General features: G+C 48.1%; 1 long non-coding RNA gene across 2 annotated transcripts; it reads left to right on the forward strand.

Moving 5' to 3' along the window:
• Positions 1-4238: 4238 nt before the first annotated feature.
• LOC132325693 (uncharacterized) lies at positions 4239-8663 on the forward strand. 2 transcript variants are annotated; one of them, XR_009486005.1, is made up of 4 exons: positions 4239-4367; positions 5449-5573; positions 6268-6388; positions 6949-8663. It is a non-coding gene; the product is annotated as an uncharacterized LOC132325693 (long non-coding RNA). The 2 variants fall into 2 exon arrangements; XR_009486004.1 differs by lacking the exon at positions 4239-4367 and having other exon boundaries at positions 4712-5573.
• The last annotated feature ends 213 nt before the right edge of the window (positions 8664-8876 follow it).

The raw sequence follows: 8876 nt of genomic DNA on the forward strand, positions 1-8876 counted from the left end.
ATAGCCGAGTGTGGACGAAAATAGCCGAGCGGAGCCGAAGAACCGAAAATAGCTGAGTGTAGACGGAAATAGCCGAGTGTAGCCGAAGAACCGAATAGGACCGAGTTTAGACGAACCGCGCCGCGTTCAGCACAAGAACTTCTCCCCTCCTTTTTCGAGGTGCATTGGGTGTCCCAAGGAGGGCTGGGTTCCTCAGCAGGGGTCTTAGGAGTTGGCGCTGATTCTGCTTTTTCTGAAGGTGTATCAAAGCGTGCTACCTGAATGACAGTTCTCTCCCCTGGAAAGCTTTCTCTCAATGCCATCAGCGCACGAACGCGTTTTAGCTGTGGAACCAGACGGAATGAGAAAAGCCAACACCCGTAGCAGATTTCTGTTTGCTCTGGGTCTGTGAGAAGCGGGCTCTGCGCTGGTCACCGAGAGGCGCTGTTGGAGAGTGGCACCAGCGCCAGGTGTGAGTGTGGCGATGATGAGGGCTCGGAGCAGCCCCAGGTGTGAGTGTGAGGATGAGGAGGGGCCGGCTCCTGCCGGGGTCTGTTTTAGGGGGAGGGTTTGCCTCAGCTCCCTTTTGCATGGTGCTGCTGAGTAGCGGGGTTCATGGGGGGTTCCCGGGGCTGTCTCATGGAAGGACGGTGAGAGCTTCTCCCGGGGTCTGGGGGAACACCAGGATGCGCGCTTGGATACGTGGAGCGTTGCTTAAAGGAGGTGCCGAGAGACACAGCTTTGTGCCGGGAAGCGGCAGCCGAACAGGTGAGCCCGTGTGGACTCGGAGCGGGGACTTTTGTCCTTTCCCTTCTCAATTTCATCTTGCCAGTCCCTCCCCGGTTCCCCAGGAACAAAAAAAAAAAAAAAAAAAAGGAGCTTATGAGGACAAAAGAAATTAAGGAGAGGGAAGCAGCTACTTTTCTTTCATTGTCCATGTTTGAACCGGGGGGGATCTGCCTTCACTTGTGGTTTTAAGGGTGTTGGTTGAAGGAAAACCTGCCTTTTCCCGGCTGTTAGGGGTATCACAGGGGCGACAGGGAATCCCTGCGTTCTGTTTTAAGGGGAATTGGAAAAATATCGTGGTCGTATTGTGAGTTTGATTTGAAGGCAGCCACCCCATTTTCATCATCCTAAGGTTTAAATTGAGGGGGCAGCCCTGTTGTCCTTCCTTCTCAAGGGTTCGAATTGAGAAGGAGGGACAACCCTCTTTGCCATCAGTTGAAGGCTTTCATTTGAGGAGAACCCCTTATTTTCTGTTATTACAGGGGATGAAACTGAAGGGTAGAACACATTTATTCGCCCTTGTTGAAGCGAGGTGAGCCCCGCCCGCGGCGTCAGTTTCGGGGTACAATTGCGGGCACCTCCAGCTCTCGCAGCGTTCGCAGGCTTGCGATCGGGCCGTGCCGCTGCATTCGAGGGCGCTTCTTCTGCCCGTGGCCCGGCCCCGAACGTTCCCGCTCGGGAGCCCTCCCGGCACCGCCCGGGCGCTCGCTGAGGCGGACGGGGAATTTGGCGCGGCGGGGCTGCCGCGGCAGCGCCGGTGCGAGCCGTGCCGGAGCCGAGCGGGGCTGTGCCGGGCCGGCGGGCGGGAGAGGCGGCCCGGGCCCTGCGCTGGCCCGGCCGGTGCCGGCCGCTCTGCCCGCTCCGGGCGCGGGGCTCGGGCGCCGCCGGGGCCCCCTGGGCCCGGTGCCGGCCCCGCCGGGCCGGGGGAGCGGGCGGGGGGCTCCGGGGCGGCGCCGCCCCTGCGCGCCGGAGGAGCCGCTGTCCTGCCGGCAGCCGCGCTCCGTCCGTGCCGGCAGCGCGGGCTTCGATTGCTGAAAGTTCTTGGACGTCGTGGTTTCGAGGCGGGTTTTGGGAATCGATTGCATCGGTTCGTTCTGTTTGCAGTTGCTGGATGCTGAGGGATAGGGTGTTTTTCCTGAATGCTGTGGATCTCGGTTCAGGTGGTGACGATAAAGGTTTGTTTTGAATGGAGTTTTGTTGTCGGATTTTTTTTTTTTTTTTTTTTTTTTTTTTTGCCGGGGTGTGCGATGTTTTCTAAAGGTGTGCGATGGTTTTTATGGGTCGTAGCGTGAAGCAGAGGTTAGGCGTTTAATTCTGTTGTGGTGGCTTTTAGTAGCGTGAGTGTGTAGCGTTTGTTCTGGTGGGCTTGAGGTAGCGTCAGGTAGTTAATAGCAGCGGGGTTTTAAAGATATTGATAATTGCATTTGTGTTTATCGTCTTACAGGGCTTTCATTTATTTGGTTTGTTCGATTGTAGCGTATGTTTTATTGTGACGGATCATTTGGGAGATATTGTTTATGGTTCCGTTTCTCTTTAGGCTTTGTGTTCGTTTCTAGGCGGCATTTTATTTTGATAGATTGAGGCACTATGGGTTTATTCAGTTAGGAATTTTTTGTTGTTGTTGTAAATTTAAGTTTATTTAAATTTAAGTTTTCGGTTGGGTTTTTGGTTGGGTTTTTTTGGTGGTGCTTTTTTTTTTTTTTTTTTTTTTTGGCCTTTGATATATTTGGGTGTTGTTTATCAGGGGTTTTTTTTTTTGGAACATGGGTATTTATAGGGTGGGTCTTTTTAAGTAGTTTTTTTATTTGGGTAGTTATTTTCTTATTTTGTAGTGGTTGAGATTTTTTTTTCTGTTTCGTTAATTAGTTCGGTTTTTAAAGTTATTTTTACAGAGTATTGGTTATTCTTTGACTTAGTGTAGAGGTAGAATTTTTTTTTTTTTTTTTTTTTTGTAAAGTTCAGGGTCATTGGCACTGTTTGGAGTTCAGTAAGGTGGTTTGAATTCTTCTTCGTAGTTTTTGTGATTTGCTGTGTGCGTTTCTATTGGGTTTTCTTTTATATTCGTTGCATTTTTCTGATGTGATGAGAATTGTTACGGCAAAGAGCGTTGTGTGGCTTTTTGCTGGCCGTCGGTTGGCTGGTGGAGGTATCTGGATGCTTTTGGAGGATATTGGTGGGAATTTGATGCTGTTTGTTTTGTCCTATTATTTAGGAATTGGATTTTAAATGTAAAATTATAACTATAATGATAATTAAACAAAACAAATAGATGTATAAAAATGGGAATAAAACCCCTTAAAATTTAAATATAGACCGAATATATAAAAGTGAAACATGTAACATGAATCATTATATATTACAATAAGCTATTATAATTTTTAATACAGAGTATTACATATGTTTATAGATATCTAAAGATCTAGATTATAAATAGAAACAAAGCCCCAATCAAAATATAAATATAGAAATGGATGACAAATATATGCAGACATATATAACAATATAAGATAATTATAAATACAGAATAATAAAAATCGATGCAATACATAATACAAGTAATACTGTATATATCTTATGATAATATATTATAGGAAATATGTATTGGATATATATAAGTAGAGTACATCAATATGTTATCATATACTATATAACAAATTATAAATATAAATATGAAAATTATAAATATAAAAATATTGTTAAATAGTAAAGCGGGTTTTTTTTTGTCAATAGGCAGAGTTTTGATTGTAAAAATTTTAGATACAAATAATATAAAGGTGGAAATCTAAGGATAGAAATATATCATAAATACATACAGATATATATAAAATTTAAAAATATAAGAAAAAATCAGTTGTAGCAGTAGATATGATACATAATAGAAATAATAATTTAAATACTTTCTTAGGATTTTATATATCTTATATGCAATCACTATTATAATGCATCAAAAGAAACGAAAGAATAATATGTGAATATAATTATAGGAAGTAGAAATAAAAATATTTCAATGTCGTTTAAAATAAGGGGGGGGTTGTATTTATTTTGTTAGAGACAGGGTTTTTATTTTGAATAATAGAAGTATTATTCAAAATAAAAATCTAAATAAAGAAATATACAATCAATATAGACAGATATGTATAAAAACGCAAAACATAAATAAATACAAACCATAGGAGTAGATGTAATATATTATACAAATTACCTAACGCATCAATGTCCGGTATAAAGATGCATGTGAATGTAAACATGAAAAATTTAAATCTAAAATAGATTTAAATATGGTTTTAAAGAAAGGGCGCTTGTTTCGTTCCTGTTGGGTAAGAGGCAGGTTTTCGGCGTTTATTTCAGAGGATTTTTTGGGGGATGGCAGCCGGTTTTTTGCCCGCCTTCCCCGCCCGCAGCCGAGCGCGGTCCCGCCCCCCGGACGGGCAGCGGCCGGGACGCGTCCGTGCCGAGGCCCGCGCGCCATCGCGCCCTGGGGGGCGGCTCGGCCGGGACGCGCTTGACCTTCCCAAGATGGCGGCCAAAAGGGCGGGAAGAAGGAGCACCACGGTCTGCATACCAGACTGCCTGCCCGCCGGCCCGGCGGGATTTTCCGTGAGGTATGCAGCGCCGGGCACACGGGCCGTGGGTCAGTGGCGCCGCTGGCGGGCGGGTGGCGGGCGGGCGCCGACAGGCAATGGCACGGACGCCTCTCTCTGCCGGGGACCCGCAGCCGCCGCCGTCCCGGGACTCGGGAGAGGCTCGGCCGGGAGCCGGGTGACCTTCCCAAGATGGCGGCACGAAGGGGGGGCGCAGTCGAGGCTCGCGGTCCGTTCGCTGCGCTGCCCCCACGGCGCCCCCGTGGCGGCGCCGGCCCGTCGGGGCTTTCCGCGGTGGTTCCGGTGCGGGGCTGGCGGGCTGTGGGCTCGGCAGCGCCGTGGGCGGGCGGGCGGGCGGGTTTTGGGGGGCCGCTGACGGGCACTGGCGTGGTGGCCTCTCTTCGCCGAGGTACTCACGGTGCATCCTCTGTTGCTGGAGGGGGGTTTTGTACTGGAGAAGCTTATTTTATTTTTCCGAATGAAAATAAGCTGCCCGGTATGCCCGTGTACGCGTCAGTAAAACGCTTGCTTTGGTAGGGAATTTAGTACTTAAAAGTAGGGGGTTTATTTTATTTAAGCGTGGATGAGTCTCCAATGACTCAATAGTCACAACAATGTCAATATTACAGCCTGGCAGGTGACCGCGTTGGAGAGAGGAGGGCAGCTGCCAGCAGGCAGCCCCCCGGGGAAAACAGGGGAGTTTCAGTGGTTTCTGGAGCCTGAGGAACAGGGAGATGCCCTGAGCTAAGCAGGAGTTAAGCGCAGTCATGCGGAGGCCTGGCTGTTACGATTGAAGGTCGCTTCGTGAATATCGATAGTTTCTGTAGGTATTTTTATATCTATAGAAAGATAAAAAGTAAAAGTAGACTATAGAGCATTGTGCAGGAGAAGAAAGAACCCTTTATGTAAGATGTGACCTGAGGGGCATCATGCCAGGCTGTCCCTTCCAGACTGGGAAGGATTCAGTGTTTTGTATGGCACGATGGAGAGTTTTGAAAAGTAAGATTTCCTCTTCGGTGCAGGTCCGATGGGTGAGGCCTGGCAGCTTGTGCACTGCCACTGTGCTACCCTGCGTGCCTCTCCTTCCCTCCCTGCTCCGCAGGCACAGCACGGGATCAGCAGGGAGAGGCGGCTCTGTCGTGGAGGATCCAGGAGCTCGGCGTGCGTGTCTGAGCCTGCAGCTGCGAGCCGCAGCAGGACCCAAGGTCTGCACACGCCTGTGTACAGGTACTCTCAGAAATGTTGACTGTCCTGACTGAGCCCTCAGGAGCTGGCAGTGCCAGCCTGGAGAACAAGAGTAACTTCCAGCCTTTTCTTTTGTCTCCGTGTCCAGTGTTCAGTCTAATTACTGCTGGGCCTTTGCCCATCATGGTGTGAAATGCTTCAGGGAATAAAGGGGGGGAAAAAAGCGGGGGGAAAAGAAAAAAAGATCAAACAGGGGTCTAAACCTCCGGAGGAAGAAGACATCTGTCAGGACACACTCTTAAGAGAAATGGGATAAAGAATACTTGTTTACTAAATCTTTCGTATCTGTAGCTAGTTCAAAGACAGTCAAAGCCAGTCCTTCCCGTGAGAAGGGCAAAAGAAGAACAGAGAAGCCCTCAGCCTAAGCCATTGGAAGCAGCAGCAGCAGCTTTGTGTACTCTGGTGTGGCAGGCATTCCTAGGTTGGCTTTTTTTCTTTTGCATCTAGCACCGGTAGAGGAAAGTTCTTTGCAAGGTGATAGTTCCAGGCTTGAATTGAAATGTGAGCAAAGAGGAGCTTTCTCAATTGGATTTGGGTTTATTCACGGCACTTGTAAACAGAGTTAAGGTGAAGATAACACGGGCAGGGAGTGTGCCGTGGGTTACCACAAGCGATAAAGGATTTTGGGACGGTGACAAGGCAGTTTCCCCTTCAACGTATTGTTTTTTTTTTCTAGAAGAATGATGCGAGAACAGAAAAGTTGCAATGGCATTGCAGTTCCCTGCACAGAAAATAGCCAGGGAGGTGAAGCGCGGCCAAGTGGTGCCGTTCGACTGCGCCCCGACTGGGAGCATCAGGTGAGTGACGAGGACTGAGCCGCTCCCCCCCTTTAGCAAGCACACCAGCAGTGTCAAGCCGCATCACCCTTTTCCAGACCGCTGGCATGTGCTTGGGGACAATAACCTGTACTTTTCACAGCCAGGTCTTCTGAGCCACAGCACCTCCTGCTCTGCGGTGGCCACTGCTCACTGATCCCAGTGAAAACAAACTTGTGTACAGGCACTCTGCAAAATTCCCACCTTAGATGCCACTGAAGCGCAGCTTTGGCTTTCGGGCATCTCCCCTGCAGGCCGTCCCTTGTGTCATTTCCGCAGAGGATTCCTTGTTAGTTAATTACTTCATTTTGTTTTTCATTTCCAAAGAATATCAGTTGACTTTTACAGCTTCTTCAGTGCTCCCCAAGCTTCATGCCACACCTAAATGCTCATCTTCGCTGCCTGAAGGTCCTTTCTGACCTGAACGATTCTATGACTTCGGTCCGTACTTCAGCTTATGGGAGAAGCTGCACGTTGATTGGGTTTTGGAGAAAAAGATTTGAACGTCCAGCTGTGAATTGATCTTGTGTTTTGTCTTCCAGGTTCATTCCCATTGTGATCTGCAAATGGCAAATCAGGGTTGCTCTTTATTAAAACCAAAAGCGCTCTCAGAATGTTGATGGAGGTGATGATTGCAGGGGCGATGCTTCTGGAGAATAGCTCCCCCATCTTCCCCAGGGCCTGGGCAGAGAGAGGTGGAGCTCGGAGTCCCCCCAGTCCTCCCGCGGGTGTCGGCGTCTGCAGCGCCATCGGGACGGGATCCACGGCGCAGCTCCCTCCTCCAGAGGCCGAAAGCTCAGCCTCCAGTTTCGTGCAGGGTGATCACCTTTCCAGGGCAATACAAGCACTTCCCAAGAGCAGCTGGTGAAGATGGCGCAGAAGCAAGGACAAGGGTGCAGTGAAAAGTTTGGTGCATCGATCCAGCTTCCGGACATGGTAGGGAAGACGCACCGTTTGATAAAACACCAAACACGGTAGTTTTCATTCTTTGTGTTTTTCTGTGCCCCCATTGTGATCACCCCTGGAAGTATTATTTTTGAAAAACATATCTAGGAGAGAAATCGTAACCTGCTTTGCGTCCTTCTGCCTGGAAGGGTTGTGACACAGGGAAGTGAGGAAGGGGCTGGCCGGGGTCAGCCTCTGCTGAGCCTCAGCTCTGGCTGCTGCTCCTGCTTCCCGGGTACACCCAAAAGCTGTCATGATCAAAAGAGCAGGCAGCCCTTCTGTCCTGAGTCACAGGGGCCATTTCTTCCTGAGTGACTCAAGATGGGAAATCATTCTTGGAGCTTCAAAAGAAAAAAAAAAAAAACCTCATGCAATCATTTGTAAGTGTGTATATATACACATAGATTTCCTTCAATGAAGAAGAAAATCTTAGAAATATCATGTCACGTCTGGCTTCCTAGAGAAAATCCTTATCTCTGGGCTTCTGAAATCAAATGTCTGTGCATTTATAGAGCATTTCCCCTCTTTTTATGTGCCTCCCACAGTGATCTTCTACCCTGCCCCATGGCAAGAAGAGAAGAAGAGTTTGGTGATTTTGCTGCTCTGCTCTCTCAAGGGTGTTGCAGGCTGCGTAGCAGGGAGTGAAGCCCTTGTCGCTGCTCATCAGACACTTTCCTACAGAATTCTCCCTGCAGTGATAAAATTAGACTGGTGTTAGTGAGCTGCCAAGTAGAGCAGGTAACATTGGACAAGAATGGTTTCTGAGCTGCTGTTCACTAGCACGTGTTTCCCCTTTCCAGCGCGGTGCCGCCGCCCAAGAAAGGATTTTTGTGGGTCAGCCAGATGTGCTCCTGCCTCCCACTGAGGCTCTGAGATGGAGCCGAGTTTGCATTCCAGTTTATTGCAACAGAGGGTCATCGGAAATTTCCTCAGCTATCTCAGGCACAGAGCCATGGAAGCAAGTAAGCCTGAGCTCCTGCGTGCTTGCTGTGAGCCTTGAGACGAGTGTGCATCATTGCAGGCTTGGAATTTATTGAAATGCGCTAAGGAAACCGGCTTTGGGGGGGGAGGGAGGGAGGGAGGGAGGGAAATCCTCTCTTCACATGTGCCAATCCTTCTCTGAAACTCATCCCGGCAGGTCAGCACGAAGACTGAACGTGTAAGAAGATGTGGGGTGCAATGGAGAACCTGGCAGGAGCATCCGACGCACACGTGCACGAGTTTTGCTTTTTGCTTGGATTGAAGCTCAAAAGTTGTAAGGAATTTGGGAATGAGATGGGACGTTTCAGAAGAAGAGGAAGGAGGCGAAGAAGTTGTTGTTACAGTCCTGGCAAAATCCTTTGTTCTAGCTAATAAAAGAAGTTAGTTTAAAAAAAAAAAAAAAAAAAAAAAAGTGTTTTTTTTTTCTTGAATATTATATTCGTTGGTGGTGTATGGTGTGTTGCTTTATTTCTTGGTATTATTAACTCTCTGTCATTGTTTTCTTTTTGAGTGAGGCTAACTTTATGGATGGGTTGGTTTGTAT

Source organism: Haemorhous mexicanus, chromosome 3 (assembly GCF_027477595.1).
Source record: "Haemorhous mexicanus isolate bHaeMex1 chromosome 3, bHaeMex1.pri, whole genome shotgun sequence".
Taxonomy (NCBI): domain Eukaryota; kingdom Metazoa; phylum Chordata; class Aves; order Passeriformes; family Fringillidae; genus Haemorhous; species Haemorhous mexicanus.